The sequence below is a fragment of the Amphiprion ocellaris genome, chromosome 12, assembly GCF_022539595.1.
Source record: "Amphiprion ocellaris isolate individual 3 ecotype Okinawa chromosome 12, ASM2253959v1, whole genome shotgun sequence".
NCBI lineage: Eukaryota > Metazoa > Chordata > Actinopteri > Pomacentridae > Amphiprion > Amphiprion ocellaris.
The window spans coordinates 6891901-6915713 of NC_072777.1; the positions used below are offsets into that span (position 1 = coordinate 6891901).

The window sequence follows — 23813 nt, forward strand, 5'->3', positions numbered from 1 at the left end:
ACGCTGATATAACAAACACGAGGTTATTAATATTAATCAGGATCACTCTCTGGTTGAGTAGTTTTGTGATAAAATGTTGTAATTTACTTTTTCACTGTGCTCATTTTTTCAGCCTGCCTCATCTGCCTTGGTGATTTCCTGTTTCCCAGAATGCCTTCTTCTTCAAACTGTCTGGTCGCTGAATTGCATTTTGCCCTATTTCCTGCTCCTGTGGGTGTAGAAATTGGTTTTTGGGTTTCCTCCTTTCTGATGGATCTCTCCCTGTATTTCTGTTGAACTTTGGGACAAAATGGGAGGATCCACAAAAAGCTCCAATCTCTCAAATGTTGATGCCTAAATTCTGTTGATCTCTGCAGCTGATAACTGTCCATCAAGGGAGCATTTATCTGACCTGTGCCTTTATTAAATAGATATTTAGTGTCTCTTTGCTTTAAGATCACATGTTGCAGTATTATGCTTAAATATATAAAAACAACAGAGGAAACCTCCCCATTAGTTTGATTGGAGCAGTCAGTTTAGTGGACATACGGATTTCGTGTATGAAGTCCTGCAATGGAAGCAAATCAGTGCTTCACAGGAGGGAAGCTTTTACAGGGAGCTGATATCAGATAGACTTTTAATTCTTTCTGCCTGATTACTTGTCTTTAAAATGTGACCTGCTACCATTTTGAGAAGGTGTCCCAGAACCCAATAGCAGTGTATTATAATCCTACTGTGACAAGTTCAATAACATTCAAAAAGCAGTTTTCCACTGCAGGGACAAGGGGCAGGAACCCAGTGGTGCAAACATTCACAGGATCAACCCCATAATCAGCCCCTTCTGCTTCCATTGTGGTGTAGGAGCTTGAACCACAACATCGGCTCCAAGTGTGCAGCAGCAATTAGAAATAGTAGTTACTAGACACATCTCCAGTTCTGTGAGCATGTCGGAAACACTAAGGTGGAGGTTTCTTATGTTAGTCTATATGGTGAATTTTACGTTAAAGATGGAGATCCTAGAGAGGAGAACACTGCTACTCCAAATTTAGCAAACTCACGTTGAGCAGTTTTTAAAAAGTTGTTCAGAGGTAGAAGTAGGTACTTTTTTCTATACTTAAAATGGTACAGGTACAGTTACTGTGGATGGAACATGCTTAAAGGTTCAAACCGCTATAAAACATCCTACAAGCTTCTGCAATGGAAAATTACAGCTATAATAACCTATAACAAGTCTTTCGTTATAAAGCTGTTTTTCACTCTCTAATTCAGCAATGTGATTAAAGTGTAAAAACTCCAAATCATGTTGCTTGGCATTGTCCCACAAATTTCACACCTGCATAGCATCCAGCACCGCTTAAATAGCGCAAGCAGAAACACCACTGTGATACAGCCAAATGAGTCAATGATGACTAAAAGAAAAACATGACGACAGATGGACAGAGGCGATGGTAAACATCACCCTGATGATTTGGAGAAATGACACTGTCTGTTTACCATCTTTCTGGAGTTACTGAAAGGTTTTGTTTCTTTCACTGTCAGATTGTTGTTACTCCATTACAGCAACTATACAGTGAATTATCACACTTCTGTAGATTCACAGAAATCCTTCATCCATCATCAGCACATAACAGCTAAAATAGCACCAGTAGAAGCATTTATTGCCCATTTAGAGATAATAAACGAACTTCCCCCTCTTTTTTCCTTTTCTTTACCTATATAATCCTTGTTGTGGAGACAGAGGACCACTTCCTGACCTCTTCCCTGACTTTCTTTACAGGAATTGTTTGTAATGCCCTTGATTGAGGGTCTGAGGCTTTTTCGCTGTGGATAAGTGAGTCACTTAACTGCTTAAAAAATCACTTTTAATGTGTCACTGGGCTTTTTGACAGCTCTCTATAGTGATCTTTGGCTTTTTAAAAGAAAAACACCTACACCGGAAGCCTCAACCTACAGCTCAGCACACATTAAATCTTCACAGAGGGAAGCAGGAACCTAAATGAATGTAAATTACAGACATCTCTACCTTTGCACAGCAGACGTTGACATTTGATGCAGCGAATCATTACTTCTTCAGCTGAGCGGGTTGTTTATTGTTTCCCCAAACGTACTTGTTTAAAGTGTACTCTACAAATTCAAAACTGGGTTTTTGTAATCCTCAAAAGTAAAGGGAGGTCAGAGGATAATGACACATTATTCCAGCAAATTGCATGTCATGAAAGCCTCTGGTGCTTGAGTCCGAGCTGAATCCTGACAAGTCAGAGCTCAGGGAGGAAATTAGTGCCGCAGGAGCTTCAAGTTGAAATAACTGAACCAGTTCTGTTCTCTATCTGCTGTTAACATGGATAAAATCAGAATAAGAAATCCTTTTGTTTGCAAGTTTCTCCATGGAGATGTTGTGTTCCTTTCTTGGCGACACTGGAGACATTATTGTCAGTGAAAATCAGAGCTTGCATGTAGATAATAATACAAAACCTGAACATTCATCAATCTATTAGAAAACTGAATCAACAGCGATATGAAAAAGAAGTACTAAACAACTCAAATAGAAATAACCTTGAAAGAACTGTTTCATTTAGTCCAAAATTCATTCGTTACTTTTCCTGACTTGTTACTGGGGTTACTGCTAGAAAGTGATCTTGGTCACTCTGTGTGGACAGCAACTATTAGTCACAAACTAATACCATAGAAAATTAAATGTTAAGAAAAGATTTTTTTTTTTTTTTTTTAATAAAATACTTGGATTTGGATTTCCACTGTTGACCAAAAGTTTCTTAGCACTTGCCAAACATTTCCTTTCATTCAACAAGCTTCTGTGTATATATTATCAACAACTCGGCAAGTTGTGTGTCAAAATTTCTACCAACTTTCCAAGTTGTTCAGTTTTCCCAATCGAGAACTCATTTTTTTTGGTTATTAGATATTTTAAAAATTAAGTTAAAATGGCACTGGATGTAAATTGCACAGGAAGTACGAATATTACTCCTAAATAAATCACAGTTGAGGGTGTAGGAAGGCTAAATATATTGATAAATGATAACTACAATTAAAATATGAAAGATATACAGTAAATGCTGCCTATATTTAAATGCTAAATAAAATCAGTGTGACAAAAACAGCCTAAATAACAGAAGCATAGTATAATTACATTACATAATGCATATTTCTTCACACATGGACAGATTGTGTTTAATCCTGCACTTCATGAAAACAAAAGGAGACACCACATCTAATAATACCAAAGCAAAAATTTCGTTTTCTGTCTCCTTCCTGCGGCAGCTGTCACAACCGTTTCTGTATTCTGTCAGTAAGTGCGGAAGCTTCGTCGTTTCCTCTGGCTCTGATTTTGTTCTCGTTTATGAAAAAACGAATGCAATACTACAGAAATCTGTTCACCTCAAAGGTCTTATAATATTCAGGTTTCGTGATATAGAAATTTTAAAAAAAAATGCTTTTCAGGATGTTTTGCAATTAAATGCAGCTTTTTAACACTGATTTGAAATTACTCTATTTAGTTTTGCTTTTAGGCTTCCCATTTCCTTTCAGTTACAGGAAATTGGATGCTGTCCTCTTGTGATTTAAGCATTTTTTTCTCCCAAAAATATTGCAGTGTGGATAGAATTGCTCAGAGATCTGCCCTCGGTCAGAGCATTGAAACATCCAAAGGAAGTCGTAATGTGTTTTCGCATCCCCTCTTTCTTCACAGAGAAGAATTTATTAAGCTCCACATCCCCCCAACCATATAAGGTGTCTTTTCTTCTTTGAATTCAGTACGTATCGAACCCATCTTTGACTCTGTCGGCAGGTTTGGCTCTGATAAAAAAAAAAACCCCACTCTTCCATAAGATGTTACCACGCATCCTAAAGGAGGCTGTTTAAACTGTCAGTCACAAATTCCATCTATTCTCCATTACATCTTGATAGGGAAGTTATTTTGTCAGGATTTGAGAATGATCATGACACACTGATCACACAAATCCCACCACAAGCATGTTTCCGACCATAGGATGGAAGCCCATCATCCCAACATCCATCCATCTGTTCATTTTCTTCCACTTATCCAGGATCGGTTGCTGTGGCAGTAGGTTAAGCAGGTCATTGCAGACGTCCTTCTAACCAGTTCCTCCAGGGGGGTTTCAAGGGGTTCCCAGGCCAGATGAGATATGTGGTCCATTCAGTGAGTTATGGGTCTACCCCAGGGTCTCCTAATAGTTGGATGTGACCAAGAGACATCGTAATCAGATACTTGAACTACCTCAGCTGGCTCCTTTCTCACTATGCCTGCTAAATGAAGCTGTAAAAAAGTCATATATATATATATATATATATATATATATATATATATATATATATATATATATATATATAAAAATAAAAAAAGCTGTAGTAATGCAATTCATCTAATAAAAGCACGGCACTACTACCCCATGCTGGCTTGGGGATTAGATTGCAGTTTTTTTAATGCTCATTTAAGATATGCAGTCTTTTTCATTAATCGGACGATTTTGAACAGATTTGTTCAGAAAAATTGAACAAAAAAATATGACATCAGTGCTACGAGGCTGAACCTAGTTACATCACTATTTCCCTTTTAACACAGCACAAGTGTGAATTGTATAGCGCCACATTAACAAATGGGCTGCACAAACGGCATTCTTTTGGTTGTGTGAAGCAATTTGAAAAGGCTTTTGACGCGTTTTAGCACCAATACTGGTCCAAAAACTTCACAGAGAACAGAAGACAGTTGTTGTGGTAAAATCACCACACACTTTTCTTGTTCAGTTCGCTCTGCGACTTTAATTCGACTCACCAGTCTCGGACTCAGTTTGAGTTTGTTGCTTCCGGCTGTTCGTCGGAGTCTTTCCTCTGAGTTTATTGGCATTAAACATCAAACAGCAGGAGGATCAATGTGAGCATCTCCATGGAGAGAGTGTTGTGTGCATTTACACATGGAAAACAACAGCAATATCTCCATTAATTACCTATAAGTTATCCTTGACATGGAGACAGGATGGACAGTGAGTCCATCTAACAGTGAGTTACTGTATTTTTTTTCTCACCTTAGAGACAAGTGAGCTGTCACAAAGTCACAGTTTATTGACTGCAGTTGTAACATTTGTTACAGGTTCAGTCACCTTTAGTCTTTGTTAGCACATAGCTGTGTATTATGTCCTTTGATGTTCTGTCCAACCTTGTGTGTCTGACAAATAACACGTGTTTCATGGCTCTGTCCATCACCGTGGTGGGTCTGTCTGACTGTAGCTGTGAGAAACATTAATGTGAAAGTAACCTGTGTCTGAATACCATCACTTCCTCTTCATTGTCACTTCCTCGGCTTTCCTGTTTGGCACATTGTAAGTAAGAACATCCATCATCAGTGTGTCATCTTGTGCCTTTCTATCCATCAGTGCGACTGCGCTCACTCACTTTTGTTATGTGCTGAAAGTGATATGAAAATGTTTCTCAGTCCCACCGGGTGTCATATTTTTTGTGAATTTTCCGGAAAAATGAGCATGGCTACAGGTCTAATAATGGCTTATACATCACAAACCTTTACTGAGACTGCACAGGCAGGATCGTAGTCTCTTTTTACTGATGCTGTAGAAACTCAAATCTGCTGAGTCATTCAGCTTCACCCTGGGTTTGACTGACTGCTGGAGTCACACGGCCTATGAAATTCCTCAGCGGCACAATTACCGCCTGTCTTTTATCACCTTGACAACACAATTATTGCTTTTTCAGAGCAGAATAATTCCTAATTTATTTGGACTGAGATTAACGGAAAATTCAGGCTATTACAGCATAGAGCTGTGTGTAATCACACATTAATATTTACATAAAAGCCTGATAATACTGCTGCTATGTGCTGAAGCAATGTATTCACATTTTGTGGCATTAGTGCTGAATTTCACTCCTGTATGTTAGAAATAACTCATTGTTTTAATGACTGTTTTTTAATGTCTTTCTGCTTGTGTAATTGTGACGTTTGCGGCGTTAATTAACTGCAGCGTTTTTGTGGTTTCAAAAGGATGCTGAAAGATTTTAGCTGTTTTCTTACCTCTGCAGCCTTATTTCCTGTGGCACTGGATCCTAGCTCATTCCTCAACCAAGGTAGAAGCATGTAAATAACACAAGTATATCTTTAACTTGAGGGTTTTGATGTTTTTTTGATCTAAGCTAATGAAAATCTAGAGTGTTTACCCTGCTGCCATGCTTATTCCCTCTCTTGCTTCATTTCTTTATCTGTTTCTGCTCAGCCCCAACTCAACTTGCGCACCCATTTAACTCATCAAATGGCAGATAAAAGTTACTCGATCAAGGCGTGTTCTCAGACTCTCGCTCTCTGCAATATCTTGACATTTACTGTCCAGAATCTCAGGCGAGCCACAATCACATGGCAGCCCTGCTCCTGAGTGGAGCTGGACTGATAAGCCGGCGGAGACACACCGGCTGAGCAGGTCTTTATCCCCGGCCAAGAGCTGTGAAGGACTGGGCTGCTGCTATTGTGGAGCCGTGCTGAATCACCCATGAGATATCTGTAGCTCAAACAGCTGAGGAAATTGCTCTCTGGAGCGGTAAAAAAAATGCATGATTTCAAGAGTGATGGTTGGAAAAAGCCAATATGCAATAGATTTTTTTCCCCTCCCTCCTCTGTGTGATGACAGAAATGGAGTTTCAGGGTGAATGTCTGAGGCTGGAACGCTCACACACAATCAAGAATGTGTGCTACCGTCGAGGACTCATAATGTTCAGCTGCCAATCCACACCGAATGTTTTCTCATCTCAGAAACAGCACAGAGTAGACACTGCCGCTGAATGTTACAGCAAGATGCACACAGCATGTTGGCACAACTCCAATCAGATGTTGAGATCAGAGCCGCAGCTCAGAGTGAATTTTACTTCAGGTGATTTATACCATCTGCAGACCGTGTGATGAAGCTGTTTGAGTGCATTTTATCATGTACAGGTGTGGATGGATTACTCAACGGGCCCACCGGGCACAGGCTCAAGGGCCCAACAGGTCGAAGGGCCCATAGTCCCTTTGTTTGAAGTGACTGTTAACATTTCTTGTTGGAATGTCAAACAAATGACTGAAACAATCACAGAACAACAGCAATGGCACACAAAACTGCTTGGAAATAACTACAAACAGATGCAGAATGACACAGGAAAGGGTTTTTAGAATTACTACAAACACAAGACAACCACAAAGAGACACGCAATGACTTCAAGGAGATGCAACACAACCAGAGACACATAACAGAACAACATTCCAAATCACTTAAAACTGCAGACAAAATATCGCAACAAAGACATGTAAAACAACTTTAATCCTTTGATGCACAACATGGACCAAAAGTGACCCAAATTCAGTGGAAAATGGGTATCTCTTGACCCACGTTGTGCATCAAAGGGTTAAAGGGAGTATGTAGGAATGCAAAATGAACATAAAGAGTTGCATAATGACTGCCAACAGACAAATAATACTCATAGATACAAAACTACTATAAAGACAGAAAATGGTTGCAAAGAAACGGTAAAAAAGATATGCAAAATGACAACAAACAAGTTCAAAATGACTGTACGCAGATGCAGAGCCACCAATGGCAACTGCAAATCACTACTAAGTTTGCACAAAGTAACACAAAATAACTATAAAGACAGAAAAAACATCTACAGAGGGGTACCAGGTGACTACAGAGAGATGCAAAATTATTACAAAAATGCAGAAAACAACTATGAAGAGACGCAAGCAACTACAAAGACACAAGCAGAAGGCAGCATAAAACAGCTACAAAGAGGAGATGTAAGACTAACATGGGGTGCCAGATGACTACACAGAGATGCAAAATGATTTTGAAGACTCAGCAGAGACGCAAACACAACTAGACACAAAATAATTATACAAATACAAAAAGACACAAAGTGACAGCAAAAAGATGCAAAGCAAGACATGCACAATGACAAATATTAAAACTGACAAAATGACGACAATATACGCAAAGTAACCTCAAAATGCATCACTGCAGAAAATCTGCAAGGAGATGTAGCGCATCTACAAAAAGATGTGAAATGATATCAGTGACACAGATAACTACAGAGAGGCATGTAAGACCTGCAAGATGCAAAATGATTACATAGATGCACAAATGGACTATGAAGAGATGCAAAACAATCATAGACACAAAATATCTATAAACAACTATGAAAAAGACTGCAAAGGGAGAAAATGCAAGCAATAAAGACAATCAAAATGGTGACAATCAGATGCAAAATGACTGCAAAGAGGTGCAAAACGAGAGCAGAGATGCAAACCTACATCTGCAAAGAGATGCCAAACGATTACAAAGTGCAAATAGGTGTAAAATAGCTACAAGGAGACACAATTTGACAACAAAGAGGCATAAAAGGACTACAAAGAGATGCAACATGACTACAAAAAGACAAGACACCAGATGTCGATGAAGAAAAACAACAAAGACATGCCAAACATCTTCAAAATGACTACAGATACAGAAGATAAGCTTGCTGTGTTGTTGAGGTAGCAGAGTTGGGCAATAGCGTGCGTTTACTATTTATTCAATATTTAGTAGATATTTACAGGGATCAAGTCATAGCTGTAGAACTGATGAATAGGATTTTTTTTGAAAGAGTGTCAGCCAGAGAGCGCTAAGACGAAGGTTGGGTTTAATGTGCTTTAATTATTATAATAGCTCTGTGCACCTGATTTATTAAAGGAAAAAAACTGCTTATTTAATCACACCATTTACCACCCTGTGAAATGTTTTTCATAATCAGGTGATCTGCTTAATGAGGCAGATCAGACACGCGCTATAGGGAAGAAGAGTAAATAACGACGTGGTGAGGAGTAATTAAAGAAAGTAAACTACAGCATTTTTGTATGTTAGCAGAAGTGGTGCTGATATACAGAAAACAGCCCTATTGAAGGGTGAGGTTTGAGGAATACGATATCCTGTGATGTATTTAAATATATTTAAATACATCACAGGATATATGCTGGAGCTCCTGTATGAATTATGAATACAAATCTGTGTATGTAACAGCATATATGCTATTTCTCACTTTGCCTCTCTGAATGTTACTTTACTACACAAGTAAACATGAAAGAAAAAGCCCTGTAATGTTATATATTCTAGTGTGATAAGCTCTGTGGGAGGACAAATCAAACAAGCTTTGGGACCTGACCCTTTATTTTCACAGAATAATCTTAGCAAGGGCCTGCTGAAGTGAACTATCAAAACCATTTTGTGATTTTCATCTTAAGCATGATCATACTTCCCTCCTTTGGCCTGCAGCTCGCTTTGTCTCGTCGACTATGAAACAGTCTCGTAGTCGACAAAACTAGTGATTTTCACACAGCATCGACAAAGAATAAAAATGCCGTTGTATGAGGAACATTTACAGCATTTAATTCTAATTCGCTGAGCAGGATCTTAATTCTTTGGGGTTGCATGAGAAGGTCTTGAGTTCAGTGAGCTTAAAGCAGGAAAACACTGAGTGTGCGCTGACTGTCAGTCACCGGGCTGGAAAAGCACATAATACGATCAATAACACACTCGACATAAAATGATAAGAGCAGACAGAAAGTCAATAGCTCGACACTGTGAAGTTACACCAAAAATCTTGTCGTGGCACGTTGCTTTATTTAAAGAGGACAATAAATTATGTGAAAGTGCAGCTTCAGTTGTGTTTTCAGTCTGCTGGCTTATTAGCAGGTCATCTGAAAAAAAAACAAACTGTTCCCTTGAGGATCAGTACTAGTTCAGTTCAGTGACCCCTTGACTTTTTGGCTTAAAACTGCCTCTTTTTAAAACACGTCACCCTGAGTACAGTTTAACTGGCTTTCTTGATACTTTTGTCTGGGTCCATTTTATGCAAGTTATTCTCTTTTTACTTTAGCACTTCCAGTTCTTTTTCCATGACATTAACAGCAATCTATACGTTGGGTAAGACTGGCCACTATAAGCTGCTGACCAAGCAAGACTGACAGCAAAAAATGATTGAGTGATTTTAAATGTGTGTATTTTATTGCTTATGAATTTAGTTAATTCATGTGTGACGGTTTCTTTTGTGTGACTCCTGCAACAGCGCTGAACACTAAAAATAATAATAAATACATTTTATTTATAGGCGTCTTTCAAAACACCCAAGGACACCGTACAAAATGAACAAAGTTAAAACACATTCACATTAACAATATAAAACTTAAAGATGTAAGTATGTAAAAAGTTTAAAAGAAGGAAATTTAATAATTTAAAAACCAAAGAAAAATTTGGTGTAAACACAGCCTGCAGTTCATCTGAAAAGTCCCTGAATTTTTGCATCATGGCTTCTAAGTTGCACTGAGGAGTGGAGAATTTTGCATGTTTTACAAGATCTAGAGCAAACACTATTTTTTATGCAAATTTTAAAATGAGACATTATATTTGTTCATTTTTTCCTTGTGGAACCCCACACCACCCACAGTTCATTCTTGAATGTCAGAAAATCTGACAATTCTTTCTACTTTTTCAGTTTTTCACTCATAAGATTGTGTCATTAACTCTAAACCTAAAAAGAAGAAATAGAAAACATGCCTTTCAACCCTGCCTGCAAGTTTTGTCGTTCAGAAGGTCTATAAAAGCGCTGAGCCCAAAGTAGGAGGGATTGAACATGTGGTTGAACCATCTCAGTGTCTACTAATGAAAACAATGGCATGATCTTCCTGTTTTAAAGTGCCAAATCTGCCAAGTGACAATTTCAGCTGTGCCTTTACTCACTGCTGATATGCTTTAGCAATGTTTCACTGAATAACCAATCAGAGAGCAGCATGTCAGTACTGACTGACTGCCAGAGCCAGTCAAACATCTGATCATTCTTTGATTGACTCATCAAGACCAGAGGTGGAAGAAGTATTACGGTTCTTTACTTAAGTTACTGAGGTATCAATGCAGCAACGTAAAAAATACTGTACAAGTAAAAGTCTTGCATGAAAAATCCTACTTAAGCAAAAGTATACAAGTATTAGCACTAAGGTGCAGTTAAAGTATTAAGTACTGGTTTGGTCCCTCTGACTGATATGGCCAAAGGGACCACAAATTTATACGATGGGCAGCACAAAAAATAGGAGTCTGATGAGCCTTATAAAGAGAAGGAGACTTTCAAGAATCTGAAGAAAAAATTTGATCTGAACGTGGACAATTTTCATAAATATTTTCAGTAAACAGACAGAAAAGAATTCTGGCAGATCCATCTGATGATAGGAATGGTTTGATTCAAATTGTAATTAAAGCTCATAAAGCACTACCATCAGAATAATTTCACCATTAAACCAACGATTAAACCTTAATGAGCTAAATGAATGCAGAAGAACTGAGAGAAAGAGCTTAATATGAAAATGCAAAAGATGAATGGGAAAACATGATCCATCACACATCCACTAATTTACTGGCATGGAGGGAATTCTCTGGAAAATCTTTTAAAGAATGCAGTGAACCGACATCAGAAATGTAGGAGACATGTCGTCTTAGGAAGTGATATGTAAAGTGTTAATCAAATATAAGATCCCTCTGAATTGTGCTTTAAACACTGTTGGGAATGTGACTGATGTGGACAGACACCAGCTTCATTAGCATTGACATTGTTTTAAAACTGACAATAATATTCCAAACTGTGTCCAAGGTCTCCCAGAAGCAGCTTAAATCAGACCCAGTTTGACTACGTATGTTTGGGCCTCTGTGTGCCACTGCTGCTACTTAGCACTGATTCTCTAAGTCTCAAAAACTCTGCTGGAGGCTTGAACACTATTTTTCTTACAGATATTTGCTTATTTGGTCCAAAATCTCCCATAGGTGTAAATCTGGCTGGAGATCCGGAGCTGCAAAGGCCATAGAATCTGAGTCGCATCAGTTTCATACTCATCAAACCTTATTTATCCACAGTATATTGAGATGCTAAAAAGACACAACTGACGAAAAACTGAGAAAGTGGACAGTAAGACTCAACTCAGTGACATTAGAGTAGAATAGTTAAAAAAAAAAAAAGCTAACTCTTCCTCAACATGGCTACGTGAATAAGTTAATACTGAATGTATCTGAAAGTCAGTGTTAACTGTATGTTGCAGACACTGGTGTTGTAGATGTTCAATGAGTAAAAATTTGAGTGATGAAAAGATTTCGCTGTCACAAATCCTCACATATTGTTGCATTTTCCCTACAGACGTCACTGCAACAATACGATAAATTGGCCATAACTCCATTTGTTCATCCATTTGTCTGTTTTCTTCTACTTCTTCATTTTACTGTCAGCCATGAACAAGATCCCAAGATGCTTAAACTCCTTCGCTTGGGGCAGTGACTCACCCCTGACCCAGAGGGAGCAATAAAACACATCAATGAACTGGTGAACAAAGAGGTGCAGCACATCTCCTGGAAGAGGGAAACTGGCTCCCTCTTCTGGAGTCAGACCTGGAAGGGGAGTTTACCAGCAACCATCTGGTGGCCAAGCCTTGACCCACGGATTTACCTAGGCAAAGACCCAAAAAAGCAACATGGAGCTGCCACCCAGAGGTCCCACCACCTGCAAGGACAAGTGTTGGGTGCATCACAAGATGGACAGCATGCAAGAGTGGTGCCCCGGGTATTGTAGAGTTGGTCATAACTCAGAGGTGATTACTGTGACTCAATTCCATTTTGTTTCCTTTCTCTTTGTTTCTCCCTTTTGTAGCTGTTGTTGTTATAGTGTTTTTATCTTTGACAGTTTTACTTCGATATTCAGACTGAGTGGAGTCCTCTATTTACCTTTATAGTTGTGAAATAAGCTGATGTGCCTAGAAAGCCCTGATATTAACACACATTTTTAATATGTGATTAAATAAAGAGGATTACGTTGCCTTGACAGAGGTGTGGGCTCTCTCACAGATTTCTCATTTTTTTGCTTCTAAGGCTCAAACTGTTCACCAGCGAGGAGACACCCAGTTCATTTCCTGCCTCACACCAGTAACCTCAGTGGCTTTCAGCACTACGACTCCACAGTCAGCGTATTGATTGAAGCTCGAGGGACAAAACAAGGCTGCAATCCAAAACCCTACAACAGATCCAGTGGCACACAAACCACATTCAAAGATCAACACATGACGGTACAGGAGCGAGGATGGCCTGTTTTTAATCTGTTTGCTTTTTAAACTGCATTTTGTGAACAAATTCTTGCTTTTTTGTTTGTTTGGGAGGGTTCTTTTTACCCTCTACAATCTGTGTCAGTGGCTGCCTAGCTTCAATAATGAGAGTAAATGAGATCTGGTAACTCCACCCTGGTTATAGATTGTAATGTCGGCAATAATTCTGTAAGATCTGGTGCTTAGGACTGGAAACAGAGTTCATCTTTGATTACAGACTAGGCAAATGGTATGAAGGAAAAAAGAGAAGTTTCAATGACTATAACAAAATCTATGATCGTTGACAGTTTGTGAAAAAATAAATTAATCATAAGAGAGTATATGATGTTGGTAGTAGATAACATGCAAAATTCTGTCTTTAAACAATCTGGAAATACTCCAAAGTGATCCTCGTGATGAATGAGCAGTTAAAGAACTTCAAATGTGTCCTTCTTGCCAGTTTGATTTTGTTTTCTCTGTCTTTTGTCAATGCTGCAGACAAACAGAGTTGATTAAGCATTTACACTTGGGAAAGTCTCTTCGTTGGCTCCACTGCAGACCTTCACATCAATACGAAGCTTTAAAGCAGCTGTGTAATAGTGAGGAATGAGGTGTGTTCGGACCTGAGTGAGCAGACTGAGGGGACTCGGCAGCCTCTGCAAACTGATCCATGAGATTGAACAGGTTGACAGAGTGGCAGTCTGGGGGCAGCAAGTGAAGATTTCCACTCAAACAGACTGAAGGCACATACATCAGTAATATTTCCACATATTCTCAATAATTCTATGAAGACATCTGCATAAATTCATAAAACACAACTGTGAGCTCAGGCCCACGACAGCTGCTGAGGGAAGAAGTGGGAGCGCTCGTTTAATAGCAGAGACGTGACAGCCGGGTTGAGAAGCACTGTCACTTGACTTGAATTAAAGCATATAAAAGAATATTTGCGTTCAGCCTAGGGCTGCAACTAATGATTGCTTTAATTTATATATTCATTGATTGCTTAATTTCTTCTAGTTAAGTCCTTTCTGCAGTTGCTTTTCTGGGCCTAATTTCTGTCTGGTGACTGTTTGATGCTTAATAATGTCTCATAAACATCACAGAACCAGGGCTAATAGCTTAAACTGAAGAATACACATTCATGACAACACATGGCCATGAATGCACATGTAAAAATAAGTCACAAGCATATTATTGTTTAATTAAATACTTCATTGGCATACTCTACCAGTCAAAAGTTTGGACACGCCTTCTCATTTAATGGTTTTTCTATATTTTCATGACTATTTGTAGATTCTCACTGAAGGCATCAGAACTATAAATGAACACATATGGAATTATGTCGCAAACAAAAAGTGTGAACTAAATCAAAACATGTTCTATATTTTAGATTCTTCAAAATAGTCACCTTTTGCTTTGATTACTGCTTTGCACACTCTTGGCATTCTCTGGATGAGCTTCATGAGGAAGTCTGTGACTGCTGTGATTGCAAAAAGAAGTCAGAATGTATGGAAAGTGTACCCTATTTCTCACTTGATCTTGTTGCCTTATAGAACATTTTCCTAATGAGTTTATAGCCATAATTGCTAGTTTTCAAGACTTAAAAAAAAATTACAGCAGGTTGTTTAATTTTGAAAGCTATGTTACCATTTAGAAGAAGAAGACTGCTGATGTGGTCATATCAGTGTACAACATTAATTTCTCTACTGTTTCCCAAGATCTATAGCACCATGATATGCAAATAAATGCGTAGCTGAAATAAAACCCTTTAAAGGCTTTGTAAATGACCAGGTTGTTTATCAGGTTATCAGGGCTTTTTAAAAATCACCAAAGGTTTTTGCTTTTTGGGTTGGTAAGAATAATTTAAATGCATATCATTACAAAAACTGCTTCTTTGTGCACTAGGTAAAGGTAAAAAATCTACAGGGAACTTAAGACAAATGAGCCTGTTTCATGTAAGTAGCAGATTAAAGGAACAGTTTGACAGTTTTTGAAATGCACATATTGGCTTTCTGTCTCCAGCCCCGGGCTGAAGTTACAAAGTGCATTGCCTAGACGAGCTTAGCATAAAGACTGGGAGCGAGGACAATCAGCTAGCCTGGCTTTGTAGAGAAATTAACATGAAATTACCATTTAGAATCTTGTGTAGCACATGGTATTTGGTCTTTTAGGGGCAATTAGAAGAATCTAATTAGAGAAACATAGACATGAGTAATTTAGAGTTTTTCTCTGATGATGATGATCTCACCCAACAAGGTTTTAGGTGTCCTCGTTTCCCCCTCTTCTTGTTCTCTTTCCCTGCCCAGATCTTTCCCAGCTGGTCCTAAATTTGCTCTGGCAAAATCTCAGTCATCCCAGGCTCTCTCCTCTCAGAGCTTCAGGCTGCTGCTTACAACAACTTCAGCTTTGTTTGCCAGGAGGACTGAAATGTTTTCCTGAGATGAGGGTATCATTACACCCACTCAGCAGCCTCGCTATGAACAGGCGGTTCTGTAGAGCGAGGAGTCGGAAGAGCGATCCAGTCGCCGCCCCGCCAGGCCAGCAGTCTGTCTCGCAACATTGCCTCCTCCTCTCACTCGTCAGCTTTACCGCTCCTCTTCCCCCATCCACCAGCCAATACAGCAGAGACCGTTATGCAAACAGGTTTGGTACTTGTTTGTCTCTGAATCATCTTCGGCTGAAGGCCTGATAGTCCCTGTTCTCCAAAATAAACATGACATTAGACATCACTGCTGTGCCTCCACAACACCAAATTATACGGCGCTGGAAAGTAACCGTCAAGTTTGGAGTCCTAGCAGGACTTGGCAGGCAGGTTTTAGTTGCTGTATACCTGTATATGCATCATATATAGAGAGAGATAGAGACACATGTATATTGAAGTAAAATGCACAAAGGAGTAACTTTATGAGGTGAATAAACTACAGAATTTGATCTTGCTCTTGGCCTTCATCTTCTCTTACATCAGCGCCGAAACATTTCAATGACTTCCATTGTCCAAATTCAGGTAAATGTTTGGCCTTTGGGTCAAAGAGTTAAAGAAATGTCTGAATAGATTCTGGTGTAATTTGTAAGGAGGTTTAAAGTTGTGTGGAGGTGGTTCAAGTACGTTTAAAAAAGATGGGAGAATTGTAGAAATTTTTAGCCACTTTTAGGTAAATAACAGAAATCAGAACCCCAGGACTCTTTATAAATATTTCATATTTACAGTTATACCTGCAGACCTGGGTTTTTTTAAGGACTTACTGATGTTTTACCTGTTATTGGACACATTATCAATGATACTACAGGGTGTTTTTGGGTCTTTCAGCATCAGACAGCCTCACCCAGGAGAGCCAGCCAGAGCTGATCCAACCTTGGTTACTCCTCTCCTGATCCATAGCCCCTTTGAAGCAACTTCGGCTTCCTCTGTAACCAGCTTGATGGTCCTTCGCATACTTGCCCCTATGATTCCCAGCATGTTGTTGACCCTGGAAAGAACTGGCCAGTAAACCCTCTGCATCCTACTTCAATGAGTTTGTACCTCCTTCACCATCTTCACTTGCACAGTGCCGTCTTCCTCTTGTTGGCGTGTCAATCCTCCCAATGAACGATTAGATCTAAAAGAATAACCTGTTTGAAGAATGTTTAATGTTTTACCAACATTTTAAAGTCCAAATAGGATGTTCCGTCAGTAAGTCATAAGGACTGTCATCAAGGCAAAAGCAGCCACACCCTAATCAATTGGTCAGGTAATTTATCTTTACTGAACTCTGCTGTGTGTTGTCCACCTGTGTTCCAGTGTGGCTCATAATTGATCTCACGAACTTTGCAGGTGAAAATTATGCCAGTTGACAGCGGAGTGGATAAAAAAAATATGGATTCACAAATGACAAAGAAGCTGTCATATTTTCCATCTTATTAGCAAAGTGAACAAAATGTTTAGCCAGCAGCTACTCATTGTTGCATTGTTTGTCGCTTTCACCGGTTAAAATTACAAATATTCCCAATAGTAGCACATAAAAGCCATTGCGATAATTTATTTGTCAAAATGAACCTTTTCCACTGTGGAGTTGCCTGTACTGGGACCATTTTTAGAAGGTTGCAGGGGCCACCTGCTACTGCATATATTTACAGTCACACTTCGGCCTGTGGATGGAGACACAGTGACTTATTGTATTTCTAAATTCTCCCGAGTCTCTCTAATCCATTGAGTCGAACATTGTTTTTATATTGGCAGCAAGTTGCAGCCTCTAGGGCTGAAAATACTGAAGTTCTAAAGCTGCAGTTCCTCATCTGTCCACTTGGGGCTGACACCAAAAGGGAGTCAATTTCCACAGACCTTCATGTTAAAATGTCCAACTTTACAGCATAAATATAAAACATATTAATGTTTTAACAAACAATTGACAAGTTTTAGTTATCATAGCGAATTTCCCTGTTAATAACGATTGATCAGTGTGTGATTTTTTAAAAAAAATCTATCTTACCTGTTGAAAATGTATTAAAGCCTAAAGTCATGTATAATTAATGGTGTGGCTGCTTTGAATGAACAGCTCATGCTGGAAATGTTTGCACGGCCTCCCTCAGCTCCGCATTTTTGTTCATTTTTGGATTAGCCTGGAGTTAGACTGAATCAGGCACTGACACTGACAGCTGGACCGTCCACACTGAGCTTCATAACTGCTATTCAGGATGCGCGTGATGTCTGAATCAATCTGGGAATGTTTTCCTGGTAGAAATTGGAAACATCGTCAAGGGCTTAAAGGGTTAAACTTGGCTGTTATGAGGTTACAGAGCTCTCTGCAGTCACTGTCAGTACTCCCCTTAAATAAAGATTTTCAATTTATTCTACTTTTATTCAGACAGTCAGAGCAGGAAGTATAAGAGAAAGTGAGGTGTGGTATGCAGAAAAGATCCTCCAGCTGACAGTTGGACCGTGGACGTTGCGGTTCACCAACATGCCCCACCAAAGATTATGAGCTAAAAGAAGTACCACTCTGTGCAAGTGCGAATGGACTGGGGACAGTGGACCATCAAAAAATCCATAAAGTTTTACTGGCCCCGTCTGGCTCTTTACTGGCCTTCTGTGGCTGCCTGCCATCCGGGCTGCGCATGAAAGCGTGTTACTACATTTGTAATCAAAATCCTCACTGACCCGACCAGAGTCCCAAAAGTTTGTGCATTAGTGAATGATTTATTAACCCTTAATAAAGGCATTGATTGCAGATTATAAACCCCATATAAATTGCCCCTTTCCAGACATTTGTCCTCTGTGCAGACCAGACATCACAGTTTTTCCATCCAGCTGCAGGTGCAACAGGTGTAGGTGTGCTGTAAAGAATTTATCACACTAATGCATTTATCATGTTCTCTCAGCTGTCCACGACTACAAGACAAAGCTCATATTAAATATGTATATGCAGTATTTTTTCAAACTGTCCTTCAGGTTTTACTGAATATTTAAGTTTATAAAACTGTATCAGGCATATAGTCAGTACTGTATGCTTTTAATCTTTCTATGTTTTATAAATGTTGCTCTTCTTTTTTATTACACATGGAGAGACAATCAGATGAGACTGTGATTTAACTGATTTCCTGAAAACATGACACACTAACTACACTATTAGCTTATCTCAGTACAGTCAGAGTGTTACCTCTGTCCTGGGCCTCACAGGGAGTTCAGAATCTGAATTATTATTATAATAATTGCAGTGCTCGCCTTTATAATGTGTCTGCTGTCATCTGAAGTAATGACCTATAATGGGTGGAACTATTAAAGCCATTTATTATGCCGCCGCCGCCGCTTGGTTGTTCTGTCTTCTGCCTCTCTCGGCACCTGTGACATCTCTAAAGTTGTGGAATAAATATTCACAACCCGCCAAGGAGTAGAGGTTTGGGGACATGAGGATCTGGAAATCCTTGTTATAGAAAGTAAAAGTTTTTCACAGTCTTGGTTTTTTGAAAAGCTGTCAGCATGGTTCAGGCAGTTCTAGATGGGTGTTGTGTTGGAGTCCAAAGTGGGAAATGCATCATCTCCAGCATATTCAAACTACTGAGGTAGAAACAATCAGGGAGGAGGTTGTTTTTTGCTTCCGAGGAGCACCAGGAAAGTTTCGGGATGAACCGATGATGAATATGATTTGGGTTGTGATGACTGAAAAAGTTGGACCTGGTTTGTTCCAGGGTGGGTCAGTTGATGTCATACCCATTTTATTACTGTGCCAAGGAACACGGAGGAGTTATGTGATGATCGGCGTCTGTCCGTCCGTCCGTCTGTTCGTCTGTCTGTTCACAACATTACTCAAAAATAGACTAACAGATTTGGATGAAATTTTCAGAGAAGGTCAGAAATGACACAAGGACCAAGTGATTAGATTTTGGCAGTGATGCGACTTATAGTCTGGATCCACAGATTGGTTAAAGATTTCTGTATCATTGCGAGATAGCGGCACGGCGTCACTGTAACTATGACAACAAGTGAACGCTATGTCAGCTGCCTGCTGACGATGACATGATTGCGATCCTACTACAAATCCAATGCTGCAAACTTATCCGTCGGAAATCATACAAGGAACAATTGATTTAATTGTAGGGGTGTTTCCGAGTCCCATCAATTCCCGCCGCCCGCTACATATTTAGGTCACGTGATTTGGTATCCATACGTAACGTACACATGCATAACACACACCTGTGCTCAGCGCAAGGTTATTTTGTTTGTGGGTACATCTATATTAAATAGCCACGTTCTATGATGCTGTGATTTCTAATCATCAATAACTGATAAACAAATGCTGCATTTATAAAAAATTAAAAAATAAAAATTACAGCATTTCTGACAATGCCATATGGGAGAATGAACAGCCTTGGTGGAGTACTGTGCTCTCTGACTGCTTTTCTAGTTTATTTCTTTGATGTATAGACAAGAGAGGACCACATTCTAGCCATGTTATTGGAAACTATCTTAGATTAAATCTTGAAACACTTCAAAACAAGTAGAATAGGTTTCTTTGTGAATATAGAGTAGAAATAACTGAAAAGACATGTTAGAAATGTTTTGAATGTTCTGATGCTATGTTGAAGGCATTTTAATGAGATACACTTTGTTTTATAGCCATTGTCATAATTCCATTGACTTATCAGCAGCTGCACCATAACCACAAATACAAGATCAGTTTGGATTGAATAAGCTTTACAGGACAGAATGGTAATGTTAGATTGCTCATTTGAAACATATTACAACCTCTATGTTCATGAAGCTCCCACAGGATTGCAACATTTTTGAAATTTACAGTAGTTTTAAATTCACACTGATGTGATGATAACAGCTTGAGAATTAACAACTGCTAATGATAAATGTAGTTACCGTTAGTTAGGTCTAGTCTAAGTTCAGTATTTTTTCAATTTTAAACCTGCAGTAACTGATTTTTTGGCCTCTAGGGGGCAGTAGAAACAATTTATGAACACAACATTTACCATACTGTGACATTTCTGCATTAAAATGTGTAAAAACGATGAGACCAATGTTATGTAGTTAGTTCGCTGGTAAAGTAAGATCATCCTAATTGAAATCTGGAATTTTATTCACTGTAATGGTGGATTTAAGTTTGGTCACTTGTCAGTTGTGTCATACCTCCTTTACCTGGTGTAGCTGGGAAAACACAATCAGCACTGGATTGTACATCAGAGTGTCAGGAAGGTGAACTAGATAGTTATTTTGCTGTTTTTTACTGTATAATTTCATCCCAGTTATTTTAGCATGCTTATTTTGACCACCAATAACAGCGCTGGGCTGCCACACAACTGGATTCGCCAACATACAATATTAACATATATTAACATACTTGCAGCTATTTCATTAGAGTAAAGCATACATAAAACATAACATGAATGTATGTGACTAAATGCAGCATGAATAAAATTAGAATAAATTACCTCACACATCAGATAGATTTTAATTGGCAATGGTGGTGAAGACAACAACTTTGATCCCACACTAATTAACAACATCATCAATCTATGTTGTTGTTATTGTCTATATTGAGAGAACGTCTAATGACAGAAATTACATATTGGAATTTTAAGTTGTTAGGGTGAACTTAACATAACTTGTTTACATAGACAGCATCATTGTAATTCATTGAACGTTGTGTTGATTCTAAGTCCAATACACTCTCTCTTTTAGCTCTGTTTTTGGTCTCCACCAGGTCTTGAGGGAAATACGTGTATCATCTGCTTCTAAATAATTCACTATGTTCGAAACTTTGTCTTCAATTTGTTATGTTTAGTGCAGAGAGGATAAGTTAAAGTGGGTTTTTAGAGCTTTTCATAAAAAACAGCTACCTGCTACTGCTGAAAATGGTGCTATAAGAGTGTTGAGAGTCAATCAAAATAGCAAAACAATGAGCTCAAACTGACCGTAAAGCAGAGCAGGGTTGCAGTTTCAGCTTATAATCCTCTGTGGATTCATGTCCATCTCTCACAGTGTTTTCATCTTCTGATCCCTTTGAAAAATAAAAAAAAAATGTAAAATATCGGTTATAGCTGCTTTCATGAAAAATAAATGTAAATACTGTTGTTACATCATGGCATGACTAATTTGCAAATGAGCATATGACATCATCTGGAACATTCATTGAAAATACTTGGCACCACAATACTGCAATCACTGTAAAGCTCATTGAAATGGATTTGTGATTAAACATTGAAGTTGACTCGCATTAACAGGGAAAGATGAGCTGATTCCACTAAATTCCCGAGTGATTTTAATTTTTTTAACCAGACAGGAAAATAAAATATTCATTTCCTCACTTCTTCATTCATTCATGTGTACAGTGTAGCAGTTGAAAAAAGAAAGACAGACTATGTAGGTACTTACTGCAGATTTTAAACATGATATGCGTTCAGGAATGAGCATATACTTGACAGTAATAGCTGGATAAAAGCTAAATGACTGAAATACAGGGAGAAGAGGAGGAAAAAAAGTGCTGATATGTGTGGGCGAGGTAAAGCTCAGTGCAACATCCCACTGCCAAACAAACACAAACCTGAACAGAATGTGTTCAACATGAAGCACAATGTGGAAACAACAAAAACATGACAAGGAAAAAAGACAAAGGAATGAATCCACACGCAGACAGTGGGGATGGATGGATGGATAAAGTGTGTGTGTGTTAGTGTGTGGGCGGCTGTGTGTGTGTCTATGTGCGTGTGTTCATCCTGAAACACACTTCAGCTCCTCCAAACATTCCCTCATCACCACTAACATATGCCCTCCTCCTTGAATTTTACATAAGTTTTGTTACAGGATGAAGTGGTGGTGAAAACACTGTTGTGATTAATAATTTAGCGTAGACGTAGAGTATCTTGTTTCTGCAGCTCGTTCACCAATCGGACCCATTTAAACACTAATCCCGATGAGCTGCTGCAAGTGTGAAATCATTTCTGCACAGCCACAAGGCTCCAGATTCAGCTGTGATGAACACGAGCAGAAGTCGGCAAAGTATATCAATTTACTGAAGGAAAAGCATCAGAAACATCATTCAGTAAAGTCCTGGATTCTCAGAGAAAAGTTGGCACCCGCAGTAGTGAAAATTTCTGATTACTGATTCGTTTCTGCTCCTGAAGAGTTCAGAGAGAAATCTGGTACATTTTCTGGCACATTTAAGTTTTTGGGGGGAGTTACCAGATCCAGCAAAGAGATATTTCTCCCTTCAACTTATGTGGCAATATGACTGTGGCTGGATTTTTAAAAAATAAGTTTAAAGTGCCAAAAACTGCAGTTCTCCAAGCGTCCACTTGAGGCAGGCTTAAAAACGAGTCACTCCCCATAGACCCTCATGTTAAAATGCCTAAGTTTACCGCAGAAATAAACATGTGTACAGCGCGGCACAAAAAAACGATTCTGTTCTCGATAACTCATTTTCCCATTCGTGACAACAGTACAGGAGGGGGATTTTTTAAATAGCTCAAACATCTGAATTGTATTAAGACTTAAAAGTTCTGCATAATTAAGGCATGGCTGATTCGAGTGACAGGTGGTGGCCTTCACAGGAAAGTTCATGGTCCAGAGGTGTTTGCATGTCCCACCTCAGCTCCACTCACACTCCAACTCTGCGCTTATTGTTGGATTGGCTTGGAGTTAGGAGGAGTATGGCACTCTGAAGATAGTAACCCATAGGTGATGTTATGGAGGGTTCGTCCATCTTCATTTAGTGAATGACTGAAGCTTATTTATGAGCTGCTGGGTCATCAAGAGGAGGTTGGGGTTGATGGAGAGTGTACGAAGTGCAGGTGGCAAAACCATCAGACCATCATTTTTCCCAAACCTTCTTGGCTTTATTAGATGGTCACAGCAGAGATATACAGGATATGTGGAGACTGCTCCGGCCTGCCACTAGTCGAACCAGGGACTGTGTTGCGAACAGCATTACAGCCCATTCAATGAGTGCCGTAGTTCTACTGTTGTGACTGAATATTCCACCGATGCAATGTTTTTTTCTCACTTCCCAAATATGTACATTAACAACATTTTCTCATTGTGTTAACACAGCATTAGGTTGTCCTCAAAACACATTTCCATTCGCAAAGTGGCTCCATACAAATGTAACATCCTGCCAGAGCTGCCCTTTAAACCACATGAGAATGTTTCATTGGTAAGTCTATTAAACCTTTGATGCACAATGTGGGTCAAAAGTGACCCAAGTTC

The 23813-nt window shown here is 39.0% G+C and overlaps 1 protein-coding gene across 8 annotated transcripts in view; it reads right to left on the reverse strand.

The window, feature by feature from the left end:
* The window catches only part of LOC111574551 (interphotoreceptor matrix proteoglycan 1-like), a 158175-nt gene that overhangs the window by 126477 nt on the left and 7885 nt on the right, over positions 1 to 23813 (reverse strand). For all 8 annotated transcript variants that reach the window (XR_008603434.1, XR_008603435.1, XM_055015728.1 and 5 more), the window contains exon 2: positions 21524 to 21609. The gene's annotated coding sequence lies outside the window, so the exon portion shown is untranslated. The remainder of the gene's footprint in view (positions 1 to 21523; positions 21610 to 23813) is intronic.